General features: G+C 38.1%; 1 protein-coding gene across 1 annotated transcript in view; it reads right to left on the bottom strand.

Moving 5' to 3' along the window:
- The window catches only part of LOC105464280 (ataxin 10), a 175,562-nt gene that overhangs the window by 38,923 nt on the left and 119,770 nt on the right, over positions 1-16,869 (bottom strand). The window lies entirely within an intron of this gene.

The following is a 16,869-nucleotide window of genomic DNA, read 5'->3' as shown; positions in this document are numbered from 1 at the left end:
AGCTTTCCTAACTCTGATTCAATCCAGAAGCAACAGGGGAAAGGTTTTAAAATCTGACTATTTGTTTTTAAGACAAATGAGAACTGGGAAAACTATTTGTAAGGTATCACAGATCTGGAAGATATTTGCAAAGGATTAATATTTCAATATATAAAGAACTTGTAAAAATTTAAACAACACCAACAATACAGTAGAAAAACAGGTGAGATACATGAAACATAAATGGCACCCAAAATGCAAATAAACTAAAAAGACATCAGAATATGTTCAAACTTGCTCATCAGAGGTAAGCAAATTATAATTACACACAACATTTCCTACCTGCCAGACTAACAAATAACCAAGTCTGACAGCAAATGCTATTGGTGAGGCCACAGGGAAACAGGCATGCTCGTACACTGCTGGAGGGAATGATCAATGGTACAACTCCCATGAAAGGGAATAGGGTGTAAGCAGCAAAATGACACGTGATCCAGTAACCCCATTTCTGAAATTACAGATCAAAAACACACTACCCCATGAAATAAGGTTATTCATTACAGCACAGTTTATTTTGTTATTTTATTTTTTGTAAAGATGAGGTCTCACTATGCTGCCCAGGCTGGTCTCAAACTCCCAGCCTCAAGTGATCCTCCTGCCTTGGTCTCCCAAAGCACTGGGATTATAGGCATGAGTCACCGTGCCTGGCCCGGTTCATTTTTTGCTGAGCATCATCACAAAGTATAAAATTTACACTTTTAAAGTGTGCAATTTGGTGGTTTTCAGTATATTCACAGAGTTATATAACCATTAGCATGATCCAATTTTCAAACATTTTCCTAACCCCTAAAAGAAACTCCATACTCACTGGTCAGTCACTCCTTATTTCTCCCTCCCCCCAGTCCTTGGCAACTATCCATCTACTTTCTGTCTCTCTGGATTTGCCTATTCTGGACATTTCCTACAACGGAGTCAGATAATCTGAGCAACTTGTAGCCTTTTGAACCTGGCTTCTTTCACTCAAGGTCTACCCATGTTGTGGCATGTCAGTGCTTCATTCCTTTTCATGGCTGAGTAATGTGAACAGTGCATTGTATAGATATGCCACATTGTATTTTTCCATTCACCCACTAATGGACATTTGTGTTATTTCCACTTCTAGGTTGTCATGATAATGCTGCTCTGAATGTGCCTGTACATGTTTTTGAGTGGATATAAGTATTCATTGTTCTTATACCTACGAGTCAAACTGCTAGATCATATGACAATTATAAACATTTGAGGAACAGTCAGACTGTTTTCACAGTGTTTATAGTATTTCACATTTTCACCCAGCAATGTATGAGGGTTCCAGCATCTCCACAATCTCATAAACACTTGATACTGTCTGTCTTTTGTATTAGGCATTCTAGTGTAAGTGAAGTGGTATGTCATTGTGGTTTTGATGCGCATTTCTGATGACTAATGATACTGGGTGCAGCACAACTTATTATGAAACAACTCAAGTCTCTACGAATGGGGGCTGCTTACATAAACTATGGTACAAACACAGTAGACTGCTATACGGCTGCAAATGTGAGTAGAGAATATTGCTGATGGACTGCTGTGGGAGGACTGCCAGGAGATGTAGCCTGATTACAACATGTTAATAGCCTTATATGAGAATCTTGTGTGTGATAAAGGAGTATTTTTAAATACTCTGAACAAGAAACAATGAAAGAACCAAAAACAAATAATGGTTATCCACAGGGTAAAGAGGAGAATGGGGTGGAGGAAACAGGAATGGAGACTCTGTGAATGTGCGTTGTATAATTCTGACTTTGGAATCCTCTGTGTTTTATTTAATTTTTAAAAATTAAATTTAAAGTTACAAAAACTGAAAACATACAAATTAATCTAATGAAATATAAAATAAAGTTCTTTTTCAGAATTAAACAGTATTTTGACTTTACATCCCTAGTGAGATATACATAACCTAAGATGATTCAGAACCACATGGAAGTCTTTAAACTGCATTCAGTCATCTGAACATTAACTATTCCAAACGCCATGTCCCACTGACAGAAACCAGATCTCCAGCTGATTCGAATGCACAGACTTGCTAGGAATCTATTAATGATCCTTGTTTTACAAACGGCAGGAAGAAGAGAATAAATTAATTGGTAATCATCTAATTTCTGTAATTTTTTTCCAGGCACTGAAGGTGTGATGGGAAATGAACTACTATTTAGTAGACACCTGGCATATACTAGGTAATCAGATGCTCTGATAACTTCATTTAATTCTGAAATGCTAGAGTAAGTATTATTGGTTCCCTTTTACACATAAAAAAGTGAGGCTCAGAAGTCCCCTCCCTGTGGTCACTGACCTAGTAAGTGCTATTCAAGGTGAGATCTGGAGACCACTGTCAGTTTGTAGGAACAGACACTGAGGGGAGAAGCTGAGAAACTGCTGACAATATGACAGCTATGCAGTGTCTGCTGAATCTTATGATGAAATTTGGGCTTGAATTCTTATGTCTTTTTTCAGATTTATTTTTCTAGTCATTCATTTTATACTATATTCTATACAAATACAGGTCCAGGATGGTTTGAGGGAAAGATAAGTGGCTCTTCACCACAGCTAGTTTAGGAAGCACTGGCATGGAGGGTTAGACCACTATAGAGAGTGGGTCTTGTAGGAGGGATCATGTGTTTGAGAAGCACAGAGAGAGTTTTATGGCCAAGTTGGTAATGACCCCACCTGAGACTGTAACCAAAGCTTCCTCAAGGATGCCCTCACACCCCCACTTCTCCTCTGATAACCTGCCCCACATCTACCAGCTGGATGGGGTACGTACACACAGTAAAGTCTGCAAATGGGAAAGAAGAGATGCCAAATGCCTTTGCCTTGTGCTGACTGATACTGGGGTGAAGATAAGGAGAGATCCAGAAACGAAGCTAGGGCCCTGTAAGTGTCACTGAGAAGAAAGAATCCAGCTGATCCTCACCAGCTCTCCACAAATGTGTGATCCAAACCCTTCTAGAACACAGGTGCATCTCCACGCCAGACTGAGGTTGGTTTTCATGCTCATAGTTTGTTTAGCTAGAAGAACATACAGCATGGGGCTCACAGAGAAGGCCTCCCTAAAGAAGTGGTATTTAGCTTAAGGTGAGAAGAATGAACAGGAATTAAATAAGGCAAAGGGGACTGTGGGAGTGTTTTGGGCAAGGGGAAGAGTATTTGCAAAAGCTGGAAGATAAGATGAAACAAGAAGTTCATGAACTGGGAGGCAGTGTGGCATAGGGATTAAGAGTGGCCACTGTGGAGCCAGACTGCTGGGGTCAAAGCCTTGCTATGAGATCTGTTGGCCTTGGGCAAGTCAAGAAACCCCTAAGACTTGATTTCCTCCCCTAAGACTTGCGGATGACAGTGCCTACTTCAAAGAGAGACTGTGAGTATGCTTAGCACACAGTAAATGCTCAATAAAGAGCACTGGGAGTGACAGCAGTAGTTGGTGACATTCACACTGTTAAATGCAATTAGTTCATTTAGGAACAAGGAGTTGGGCAGTAGCTCCTAAATGCATGAAGAAACTGAACAATTACTTCAACAGAGCTGAATTTACACTTCCTCTCTGCATTAGGCAAAATTTCAAATTTATTTTCAAAAATCAGTTTTTTTGGATAAGTGAGAAATAAACATATTCAGGATTCATTATTCAATGCATGGAAAACACCTCACTTTCTACAAAAAAAAGTAGAACTCTTGAGATATGCTAAATGGGTAAGACGTTCTTTGAAGGAAATGAAATCACACACTAAAAACTGAAATTTAAGCAGGCAATAAAGGTGAACTAAAGAGTTCTTAAAAATCACGGTTCCACTGGAGTTGTAGGTCAACTGAGGCTATGCGTTCCTGGATAAATATTTCTTATTCATACAGCTGCATTAGGAAAGGATACAAGGAACCATTTATAGAAGTTCATTAAATGTTTACAACATACATGACTTATTCTGGACAAGGATGACAGCAGCATTATGACAAATACACAATTATATACTTAAGAATGAACACAGGTTAAGGTCACTGCGAAAAGTAGACACCAATACAGCACCTTCAGGAAGGGTGACTGACGATACAATTTTGTTATTACAGAGCCCAAGTTTACTGCTGTAACTACAAGTGTCAAGCTAACGTTGGGGGCAGGAGAGAAACAATTAAGTTTTCTTCTGTCAGCACTTCATTAAACAAGAAAGTTGTTTGTTTCTTTACTAACATGTTGGGAGTTGATTGTAGGCCCGTAATTAATGAGTCACAAGTTACAGTTCACACTGAGGAGCCAAGCTCAGTCAACACTTTCCCGTGGTAGTGCATCTCCAGGAGACAATAAGCCTGGCTTAAACAAATTAACATTTAGTCTCTGGAAATGAAGTGTAAACAGAGGACAACAAATAGATTTGCTAACTATTCTTTCCCACATTAGCCAATAATGCCAGAGTAGGCACTCTGCAAAGGGTACAGGCCCAACTCTACTAACCAAACTCCTTTGGGAAAACATATTAGGTTGATAGAAAACAGAGCTTCAATTATTCTGGATGCTCTCAAATTGAGTGGTAAATATAAAAAGAAGGCAAGAGTACAATACAAAGGTGGACCCAAATCTCCTACACTGACTCCAGCCTAAATAATACTTGGTAAAAATGTATTTATGACATAGCTCCATAAAACAGAATCAAACACTACAACTAGAGTCCTCATGCTGAAGGGAACAAATGACCAGGCTGGGTGTGGCAATGCTCCAGCAAGGTTTCCACTGAGGTGTGATGCCATCCTGGGCAAGCCAAGAGCCAACTCTGAAAGCTGGAAGCACAGAAGCAGCCGCTGGGTGAAACTGACTGTCTTGCAGGAGACACAGAAGCAGTGGCCTCCCGAGAGGACTCACTCACCATCCTCCGATGCAGAGGGAATATGAATACCATGCTCTGGGAGGCAGACACACATACAGGAGAATTCCCACTCAGCCTGTTAGCTGTGTGACCTTGGGGAGATTTCTGAACTTCATTAAGTCTCAATTTTCTTACATGAAATAAGAGGGCCATACCCATCTCCCAGGGCCACAGTGAGGACTGTGTGGGAAAGCATTCAGAATGGTGCCCAGCACATCATGAGACCACAGGAAATGGGAATGATTTGTAATATTACTTTCATTTGGCTCTGAGATTCTAAAGGTTTCCTTTACCATCCACATTTGAAAAGAGCTGGATATGGTAATCTTTCACCAACCAATAGTTGTCCTTCAGCAAAGTTTGAATATGGAAAGATATACTTCTACAATCCTAAGAAATTTGGTAGATATGGGGTTACTCTAAGTGTAATGTTGTTCTTGACTGTCTCATGAACTGGGTGTATGTCTGGATTTGTAATTTCCATTCATACTCTTCTGCTGGCTTTAGCCTTACACAGCAATTCTAAGTCTCACAAAAATATAGTACCATCGATCTTCATGTTGTATTTGTTTCTACAGTGTTTTGTGCCACTTAGCGGGGGGGCATTTCAGGCCTGAGCCGCTGCTTTTGTCCCCAATGCCAGAGCAGCAACAAATGGTGTGACTTGGGCAGAAGTAAAAAAGCAAGTGGCCTGGGCATTGCAGACACTCTCTGGAGAGAAAACTCAAAGTCTGGCCAGTGCTCCTCAGCCTCGGCTACAACTTAGAATCACTTGGTGGAGGCTTTAAAAAGTGCCAGTGCTGCGGTCCCAACCCCAGAACCAATGAATCTGAATCTCTGGGCAACAGTGTTTTAGACAAACTCTCCAGGTGACTCTAATAAGAAGCCAAGGTGAAAACACCTATCTCCCCAAAGCCAAACAGCACCCATCAAGCCAACCTGTGAGACCTACTCAGAAGAAACGCCTGAAACCTCACGCACTGCCCTGCACACACTATCCCCTTTGCTGCTTCGTTTTCTTTACTTCTAAAAGGCACTTTATTGGGGTATAATTTACATATAGTAAACTGCAAGTGCATCTGCATAGTCACAGACAAATCAACATTTAGAATCTTTCCATCAACCCCAAAAGTTCCTTGCGCAGCTCTGCAATCACTGCAACTCACCTCGTGCCTGCCCCACCTCCTCCTAGGCATCTGTTTCTGTCATTACAGGTATTATTTTGTCTGTTCTATAACACAAATGGGATTATTAAAAAGTGTTTTCCAATGTTTCTGAGATTCATTCATGTTGTTACATGTATCAGTTTTGGGTTTTTTTTTTCTGATTATGAATATACTACCATTTATTTATACACTCATGTGTTGATGGTCACTGGGTTGATACCAGTTTTATCCGCAATGAATAGAGGTGCTATGAACACATGCATCTGTATCTTTTCACGGGTGCACGTTTTCATTTTTCGGGTAGACACCTACAAATGAAATTGCTGGGTCATATGAAGTATATGTTCAACTTTATTAAGAACTGTCACAGTATTTTCCAAAGTAGTTCTACCATTTTACATTCTCCCCTACAATGTGTTGGAGTTACTCTAGATCCTTACCAACACTCAGACGTTTTAGGCAGCATCACATTGTGGTCTTAATTTACATTTCCCTGATGGCTAATAATGTAAAGTATCTTCAGGTGTTTATGGGACATTTCTATTTCTTCAGAGAAATGTTATTCAAGTATTTTGCTCATTTTACTAACTGGGTTGTTTTCTTCTCATTGAGTTGTAAGAGGTTCTTTACATATTCTGCATATGAGTAAGTCCTGTGCCAGATACATGTATTGCAAATATTTTCTCCTATACAATGGCTTGGTTTTTAAATTTTTTAAGAGTATGTTTCAGAGAGCATTGGCTTTTTAGTATAGATGAGATACAATTTATCAAAACATTTTTTCATGGTATTTTTTATATCCTAAAAAGCCCTGGCCTACTTCAACATATCCATAATGTTTTCTTCTACAAGCTTTATATTTCCAGCTTTTATGTTGCTGTTTTAAATCAATTTTTGTTTGGTATAAATTAAGAGTCTAGGTTCTTTTTTTCTCCATAAGGATAAAAAAATCATTCCAGTGCCATTGTTGAAAAGAATATCCTTTCTCCACTGAGTCTGGACCCTATTCTGTTCCACTGGTATATACATCTATATTTACATAAATACCACACTATCTTAATTAGCTTTATAGTAAGTCATGAAAGAAGTAATATAATCCTCTTTGTTTTGTTTTCAAAATTGTTTTGGCAATTGTATTAGTTTGGTAGGGCTGCCTTAACAAAGTACCACAAACCAAATGGTATAAAACACAGGAATTTATTGTTTCACAGTTCTGGATGGTAGAAGTCCAAGACCAAGATGTTGGCAGGGTTGGTTCTTTCTGAGGACTATGAAGGATAATTTGTTCTAGGCCTCTCTTTAGCTACTGATAGTTTGCTGGCAATCTTTGGTGTCCTTGGTTTGTAGATCTCTGTCCGTATTTTCACATGACATTCTCATTCTGTGTGTAATCTGTGCCCAAATTTCCCCTTTTTATAAGGACGCCACTCATATTGGATTAGGGGCCCATCCTCCTCCAGTATGATCTCATCTTAAGCAATTACACTGGCAATAACGCTGTTTCCAAATAAGGTCATGTTAAAGGTATTGGGGTTTAGAAATTCAACATATGAATTTTGGGGGGTACAATTCAACCCATAACAGCTATTCTAGGTCTTTTGCATTTCCAAATTTTAAAACCAGCTCATCAGTTTTTATAAAAAATGTTTCCTGGGACGGGCATGGTGGTGGGCGCCTGTAATCCCAGCTACTCAGGAGGCTGAGGCAGGATAATCTCTTGAACCCCGGAGGCAGAGGTTGCAGTGAGCCGAGGTCGCACCAGCCTGAGCAACAAGAGTGAAACTCCATCTCAAAACAAACAAACAAACAAACAAACAAACAAACAAACAAAAAATGTCTCCTGGCATTTTGAGTGGTATAGCATTCACTCTATAGGTCAACTTGGGGAGATCTTATGCTTAACAATATCGAGCTGTCTGTCAAATTTTAACTTCTCTCAGCAATGTTTTATGGTTTTCAGAGTATAGGTCTTGCACATACTTTGTTAAAATTTATTCCTAAATATTTCATGTTTTATGATGCTATTGCATGTGGCATTTAAATTTTTTCTTATTATTCTTTGCTAGCTTTATATAATTTTCATTTACATATCTTGTAACCAAAATTCACTTCTCATAACTATCAATTCCTTAACATATATGATCATCTCATTTATGAATAAAGCCAGTTTTACTTCTTTTCAATCTTTATGCATCCGATTTTTCTTTGCTTAGTGGGTAGCTTTGGACCTTCAGCACATTGTTAACTGGAGTGGTGAGAGCAGAAATTCTTGCCTTGTTCCTGATGTCAGAGAGTGAGCAGTCTTTTATCATAAAGTATGAAATTAGCTGTTGAATTTTTTCATAGATGCCTTTTTCAGGATGAGAAAGTTCCTTTATACTGTTAGTTTGTGGCAAATTTTAATGTGAATAAGTGTAAATTTTGTGCCAAATGCTTTTCCTCTATTGAGATAATCATATTGTTTCCTCCCCCTTATTCTGTGAATACAGGAGCATGAAAGCGTCTGCTCTTCTAACATTAAACAAAGAGTGCACGGCTGAGATAAACCACCATAGTTCATGATACATTATCACTTTCTGTGTTACAAGATCCACTCTGCTGATATTTTGAAATGTGTTCTTATGTTTCTGATCATGAGAGACACTGCTCTGTAGTTACTTTGTTTTTTCCCTTTTAAGGTTTTTGTCCAGATTTGGGAACAGAATAGTGGTGGCTTCATAAAGTAAGTTGAGAAGTGTTCCCTCCTCTGTTTTCTGAAAGAGAAATATTGGATATATGCTTTCCTTCTTAAATGCTTGACAGAATTCACTGCTGAAACTATGTGTGCCTGGAGATTTTGTTGTAGAAACATTTTAAACTACAAATTTAATTTTTAAAAATATTTATCCTTGATTCAGTTTTTGTTTCTTGCAAGAAAACTGTTCTTATCATCTATTTTGTCAAAAATTTTTGACATCAAGTTGTTTATGCTGTTCTCTTATTATCTTTTTAATGTCTGTAATATCTATAATGATGTCTCCTTTTTCACTGCTGATAGAAGTAATTTATATTTTCTCTAATTTTCTTGACAGGTAGAAAGATTTATCTGGAAAGACTGATCAGTCTTTTTAAATATGCATCCAGCTTCTGATAACATGGATTTTCTCTACTCTGTGTCTATTATATTTTCTACTTCAGTGATTTCCATTCTTATCTTTGTTAATTCTTTTCTTCTACTTACATTGGTTTAATCTACTCGGTTTAATTAGCTTCTTAAGTTGGAAACTAAGATGACTGATCTTAAGTCTTGTTTTCTCATGTATTTTAAATTTCGTAAACACTACTTTATCCCCATCTCACAATTTAGATATGCCATTTTTCATTTTTATTCAGTTCAAAATATTTTCTAATTTCAATATGATTGTGTCTATGATATGTAGGTTATTTAGAAGTATACTGTTTAATTTTCAAATATCTTGAGATTTTAGAGATATTTTATAGTTTTAATTTATAATTCTGCTGTAGAGAGAGAATATAGTCTATGTTTTCAGTTCTTCTACATTTATTGAGTTCTGTTATGGTCCCAGCATATGTCTGTCTTGGTGAATGTTCTATGTGTACTGGAAAGAATGTATATTCTGTTATTGGTGCAGTATTCACCAAATTTCACTTGATCAAGGTGGCTGATGGTATTCCAGTTTTCCATATTCCTCCTGCTTTTCTTTCAGCTTGTTCTGTAATTTGTAAAGATAAGAACACTGAAATCTCCAATTATGACTGCAGATCAATTTTCTCTTTCAGGTGTCAGTTTTAGTTTCAGTTATTTGAAATTCTGCTATTAGCAATATATGTTTAGGCTATTATGTCTTCTTGATGAACTGACCCTTTAATCATTATGAAATATCACTTTTTTACATCTAGGGATATTCTTCATCCTTAGGTCAATTTTGTCTAATATTAATATAGCCACTCCAGCTTTCTTATACGTGTTTACAGAGTGTATCATTCTTTCACTCTTAAGGTATCTTCATCTTTATATTCAAAGTATATTTCTTATCACAGCATATAATTGAGTTTTGCCTTTTAAAATCCAGTCTAGGCCAGACACAGTGGCTCACGCCTATAATCCCAACACTTTGGGAGGCCAAGGGTGGGAGGATCGTTTGAGGTCAGGAGTTCAAGACCAGTCTGACCAACATGGTGAAACCCTGTCTATTGGGGGAACCAGTCCCCAATATTTCAACATAGGTTCTTTTCTATTTTCCGTAAGTGTCAGCTGGTCTGAGAAATAAAGAGAAAGGGTACAAAAGAGAGAAATCTTGCAGCTGGGTCTCTGGGTGTGACATCACATGTTGGCAGGTTCGGTGATGCCCCTTGAGCTGCAAAACCAGCAAGTTTTTATTAGTGGTTTCAAAAGGGGAAGGGTATACAAATAGGGTGTGGGTCACAGAGATCACATGCTTCAAAGGCAATAAAATATCACAAGGGCAGACAGGCAGAGTGCGATGATAAGGCCAGGGTGAAACTAGAATTACTGATGAAGGTCCATGTCCTGCTGGGCACACATTGTCGCTGATAAACATCTTAACAGGAAACAGGGTTTGAGAGCAGACAACCAGTCTGACTAGAATTCGCCAGGCTGGAATTTCCTAATCTTACCAAGCCTGAGGGCGCTGCAGGAGAGTAGGGCGTATTTCATCCCTTATCTACAACTGCATAAGACAGACACTCCCAGAGCGGCCATTTTAGAGACCTACCCCTGGAAATGCATTCATTTCCCAGGGTTGTTCCTTGCTGAGAAAAGAATTCAGTGATATTTCTCCTATTCGCTTTCCGAAATATGACTGTTCTGCCCGGCCCTGCAGGCAGTCAGGCCTTATGGTTATCTCCCTTGTTCCCTGAAAATCACTGTTATCCCATTCTTTTTCAAGGTGCCCAGATTTCACATTGTTCAAATGCTTTACAAACAATTTGTGCAGACAACGTGATCATCACAGGGTCCTGAGGTGACGTACATCCTCAGCTTAGGAAGATGATGGGACTAAGAGATAAAAGTAAAGACAGGCATAGGAAATTATAAGCATATTGATTGGGGAAGTGATAAATGTCCATGAAATCTTCACAATTTATGTTCAGAGACTTCAGTAAAGACAGGTGTAAGAAGTTACAAAAGTATTAATTTGGGGAACTAATAAATGTCCATGAAATCTTCATAATTCTTCTGCTGTGGCTTCAGCCGGTCCCTCCGTTCGGGGTCTCTGACTTCCCACAACACCATCTCTACTAAAAATATAAAAATTAGCTGGGTGTGGTGGTGAACCTGTAATCTCAGCTACCTGGGAGACTGAGGCAGGAGAATCACTTGAACCTGGTAGGCAGAGGTTGCAGTGAGCTGAGATCGTGCCACTACACTCCAGCCTGGGCAACACAGAGAGACTTCGTCAAAAAGACAAGACCAGACCAGACAAGACAAGACAATACTTCATTCTAACAGTCTTTTAATTGGATATTTAAGCCATTTACATTTAATATATTTATCAACATGATTGAGGTTATCATTCTGCCATCTGTTTTCTATTTGTCTTGACTATTCTTTGTTCCTATTTTCCAGACTCTTTTGAGACTGAGCATTTTTAAATATTCCACTTATTTCTCCAACACTGGCTTATTAACTGTCTCTCTCTTTTTCTAAAAGTGGTTGCACTGGGGTTTAGAGTATACATCTTTACCTTGTTGCAGTCTATCTACAAATAATACCATACTACCCCACATACAATGTAAGAATGTTATAACTGTATACTCCGTTTAATCTTTGAGCAATTACTCTCATATATTTTTCTTCTATATACACATTAAAAATCCCCTAATATATTGCCATTATGATTAAAGAGCCAATTACATTTCAAAGAAAATTAAAAGTGAGAATAGAAAGACTTTCTTTGTACCCATATATTTAACTTTTCCAGTGATTCTGATCCTTTGTATTGATTTGTATAGGTCAGGTTTCCATGTGCTGTCATTTACTTTCACCTTGTTGAACTTCCTTTAACATTTCTTATAGGACATTTTGCCTTCTTTTTTTGGACCTTCATTTTTGAAGGATATTTTTGCTGGATACATAATTCTAGATTAACAGTTTCCCTTTAGTATTTTAAAGATGTCATTCCATTGATTCCTGTCTTGCATCATTTCTGAAGGAAAGCCTGTTATCATTTTTTATCTTTGTTCTTATAAACTGACAGGCAAGAAAGTCAGTGAATTACAGTAACAACACTACAGAGAAGATTAGCCAAAACCAAAAGCTGGTTATTTGTAAACATTAATAGAATGGAAAAGTTCCAGAAGGAATGAGGAAGGAAAAAAAAGAATTAAAAGGGAGAAACAGGTTTTAGACAATCTAGGTAAAATATTAAAATATGAACAATTTTTTGGAAAAAATGTGAAAACCTAGATGAAGTAGACATTCCTGAGAAAAGTATAAAATGTTAAAACTGACAGAAAAAATCAAAGGCTTGAATAGAACTGTCCTTTTTAAAGTGCCCAGCCAGGCTACTGACCGTGTCCTGGAGAGGCAGGAGGTGGGGCTCGGACACCTGACCAAATTGAGGACTAACTAAAACAGGTAGGTCAGAGGTAGAAGCCATTTTCCATAAGACATATCCACCAATATGTCATGTCAGTTTACCACTGCCATGGCAACACCCAGAAGTTACCGCCCCTTTCCATAGCAACAACCTGACGACCTGAAAGGTGCCACCCTTTTCCTAGAAATTTCTGCATTAACTACCCCTTAATTCACATATAGTTAAAACTGGGTATAAATATGAGTGCAGACCTGCCTCTGAGCTGCGATTCTGGGCACACTGCCTATAGGGCAGCCCTGCTCTGCAAGGAGTGGCACCTCTGCTGCTGCTATACACTGCTGCTTCAATCAAAGCTGCTGTTTACCACCACCAGCTCACCCTTGAATTATTTCCTGGGCAAAGCCAAGAACCTTCCCAGGCTAAGTTCAAATTTGGGGGCTTGCCTGTCCTGCATCATTGGGGAAAGGCAGGAGTTGGGATGGCAAGAGCTCCTCAGTAGCAGGCAAGAGGGCCTCAGCATGGAGCTGTGTGATTGGTGATTTCTCTTGAGGTGCTGTGGCACCTGCATCCTTGGCAAAGGCTGGTAGAATAGACTGTGACTTCTGAAGCAACAGCCGCCTAAAATGAAGGTGCAGGCTCCAGAATTCTAGTCATGTGTCACAGAAAGATTGAAGAGCCTGACAGAATCATTTGTTAAAGAGAACTGTGAATTCAGAACAGCAGAAGGAGCAGTGAGGGATTTATTAAATGGAATAAGACCTCAAGATGTGGACTCTGCTACCATTGTTACCCCTATTCAAATGCAGGAGATGTTTCCGTCTGCTGGTATTTGGATGATGGACAGAAGAAAAGCACAGAACAATTACTGCCAGGCTTTGTGAAGACAACTTTGAAATTACTACACTCTGGATTGATGTTGTCACTGATGGAAGACAAGCTGAGGACAAATTCACGACTGACTAGGAGATGCTGAACACAAAGCTCTCTAGCAATCAATTCTATGTCTTTAGGTTTTGATGGTACTTTATCTAATTAAATGGTTATGGAGATTTTTTAAAATAAGAAAAGTTTGTTGGACATCAACAGAGTACATTAAAATTGTTTTTGAATTTTAAGATAAGTCAGGTTTTGTGGAGAACTGTAGACAAACCTGGTGACCATGGTCCTGAGAAGCAACTGCAGAGCCTGCAAAAGGCCTGGCTGGGCTATTAGGAGAAAGCATTTAGGTGGAACTAAAAAAGCTCTCATCAGTAAACATGTAAATCATTTGATTCACCTTACCTATGATCTTCATGCGGCTCCTTATGCAGGTGTAACTGCCAATGCAAGTTTAGAAGAATTTAACAAAGTCAGTAAAAATGTTGAAGGTTTTTCACCAAAGCCAATGACTCTTTTGGCCTCATTATTCAAAGTACAGAATGATGTTATAAAATTGGATTGGAGGTTGACAATTTCAAAAGAAGAGGAAAACCTTGGCTTATTTACAGTTAAAAACAAAAAAGACTGAATTAAAGCAATAGATGGTTCAGAGCCACTGAAACCCTACCAAGACTTTCTTAGGGACTTTAGGGAACTTGCCGCGACTTCTTACATATGTGAACTACTGAAGAGCTAAGGAGAGCATCATCCCCTAAAGGAAAAGCAGCTGTAGTCCCTTCCTCCAGTTCCTATTCAGTGGGCACGACACCAGAAAAGTGGGCATTTCTTGGGGGAAAAGAAACCAGGGCTCTATTACAACAACTACAAGAACAGTGGAGAAAAAGTGGTTGCCCAGGGAAAAAAGATAAACTTCTAAGTTAACTAAAGCTAGAGCGCTCACTACTAAAAAGTGGAAACTTTTTGGTAAGACCAGTTTATTTATTGCCCTCCCTCTTAGTGAGATGAAACTACAGCAGAATAAAAGCCAGCTTAGAGGACCTCTTTAGAAAAATAACGGTCTTATTTCGTGAAATACAATTATATTTTAGGCACTTTAAGTCTACCTCCTCTTAATCTGATTTACATCATTGAATCTTCTAATTCTTTCAGAATAATTTATATGAGAAGGGTAGAGTTGATTTCTCCTATTTTAATCTATTTAGACTTTAAAAAATTTTTGTTTTTGCATAGGATTGTGCTAAGATTGATCTTAAGAAAAGGTAATTGCCTTGAAGAAAAAATGTTTATTAACATTTTGAATGTTTATAAGTGTCAGTTCTTATCTGAATTCCAAAATAACTGTGCCTGAAAATAAAATAAGAAAAAATATTAAAACAAAAACTTTTTTTTTTTTTTGAGACGGAGTCTTGCGAACAAAAACTTTTAAAGATACTAAAATGACCAAGACTCACTAACAAACACAAAGACGCAAATAGCTCTCAAGTGAGTTCCACCCAATTTGCAAGAAACAGAACGTCTATTTTATATACAAGTTGTTCCAAAACAACAGAAAAATAAAGAAAGATTTCCAACCTATTTTACAAGGCTAGTATGACTTTGTTCCAAAACCAGGAAAGGTAGACCACTGTAAAGAAATTAAAGGCCTTTTTAACTTATGAAAATATATCCCCTTCCCCTAAAATATTCTAGAAATAATATTAGCATAACTAAATTAAACATGCTACAATAATACTTCATGTTCAGGCAGACTTTTCTCAAAAATGCAAGAATAGATTCAAGCGGATCAGAAAATCTACAATGAACCTCATTAATGTACGCATAATAATATCAACCATCACAGAAAAAGGACCCAATCATGCTTAGCCCCTATTTATGATTTTTTTGATTATCAGAAAACTAGAGAACTTTTTTAATTTCAAAAAGGCTATGTGTCAGAAACCTATAGTAAATGTCATAGGTAAAGCAAAGTTTACATAGATGCTAAGACCAGAAGAAAACACACGGATACTGTCTCCTAGCACTGATATAGAAAAATAAATTCAATAAAATACTATAATTTTAAAAGGTCTTTGTTTAGAACGTTCTATCTCTAGAAATCAAGGATGCTCAGAAAATCAAAGAGGAACTAGAGTTATGTAAAAAGTATTTCAGTCTTACTATTAGAACAGAAACAATGAAAGAATAAAAACAAACTAAAGCAATAAGGCTGATTTAGCTGGAAAACAGTAATTTTTTTTGGAGTAAGAGCACTTTGGGAGGCTAAAGAGGGAGGCTGGCTTGAGGCCAGGAGTTTGAGACTAGCCTGGGCAACATAGAGAGACCCCATCTCAACAAAGAATTTTTTTTAAAAATTAGCTGGGTGTGATAGTGCATGACTGTAGTCCCAGCTACTGGGGAGGCTGAGGCATGAAGATGGGTTGAGCCCAGGAGTTCGAGAGTACAGTAAGCTATGTCTGTGCCACTGCACTGCAGATTGGGCTACAGAGAGAGGGAGAAAAATAAACAATAAAAATACATGAAATGGGAAATAAGATATCGAAGGTCAGGATGAAAAGATATAAAGAGGAATGAAAACGCACTGTGTTCTAACACACTTAAAGTGAATTTCAGAAAATTTCAGTGGCTATTCAAACAGAAACTGTGACTGGGTCCTACAAAACCCACGAGAAAGAAAGGCATGGTCTTGACTCACTGGAATTACTGACAGCAAGATCCAAGAAATTACTGAGGAGATTGCTCCCAAATGTCTAGCCCCGCAACTGTCAGCGACTAACTGAAATCTAGTGAAGCAGAAATGAAGACTTTCTCCATCTTTCCCTCAGATATCACAGACTTTCTGCTATGGTCTGCTAGTTGGCAACGAGTAAGAAGTGCTGGTTTCTGGGGACATACTTTTGCTTGGGGTAACTATTAGAAGACCAGGAATTGGCTTTTCCAACTTTGGTGTATGTGTGGGGTGGGGGGGGGGGCAGTGTTTTGACAATCCTGTGTCCTGTTAACTTTTTTAATTTTAAGAAGTGAAGCATATCAGAGGTTTGGTATTGGGTGCTCCTGAAAGAAACACACACATTCCAGCAAGACACAGTCCAGGCTGCAGCTGTTAAAAAAAAAATCCTGACCCTACACAGGCATTAAGAGCCCCTCTAACTGGGATTGTGCAGAGTAAGAAATCAGGGAGAATATATTTTGAATTTCAATTTATTTGAACACACATGGGCAAGAGAATTGGACTTTAATGCCTTTGGACTTTAATTTAAAATGCAATGTAATCTTTGGATTTTAATATCTCTCTGGGAATCTGATAATGAGATAGAATTAATATTCAAATACGGAGTGTCTCTTATGGGCATTTTA

This window comes from Macaca nemestrina, chromosome 15 (genome assembly GCF_043159975.1).
Source record: "Macaca nemestrina isolate mMacNem1 chromosome 15, mMacNem.hap1, whole genome shotgun sequence".
In the NCBI taxonomy this organism is placed as follows: domain Eukaryota; kingdom Metazoa; phylum Chordata; class Mammalia; order Primates; family Cercopithecidae; genus Macaca; species Macaca nemestrina.
The sequence above is the reverse complement of the archived record's forward strand: the minus strand, read 5'-3'. Positions and strand labels throughout refer to the sequence as shown.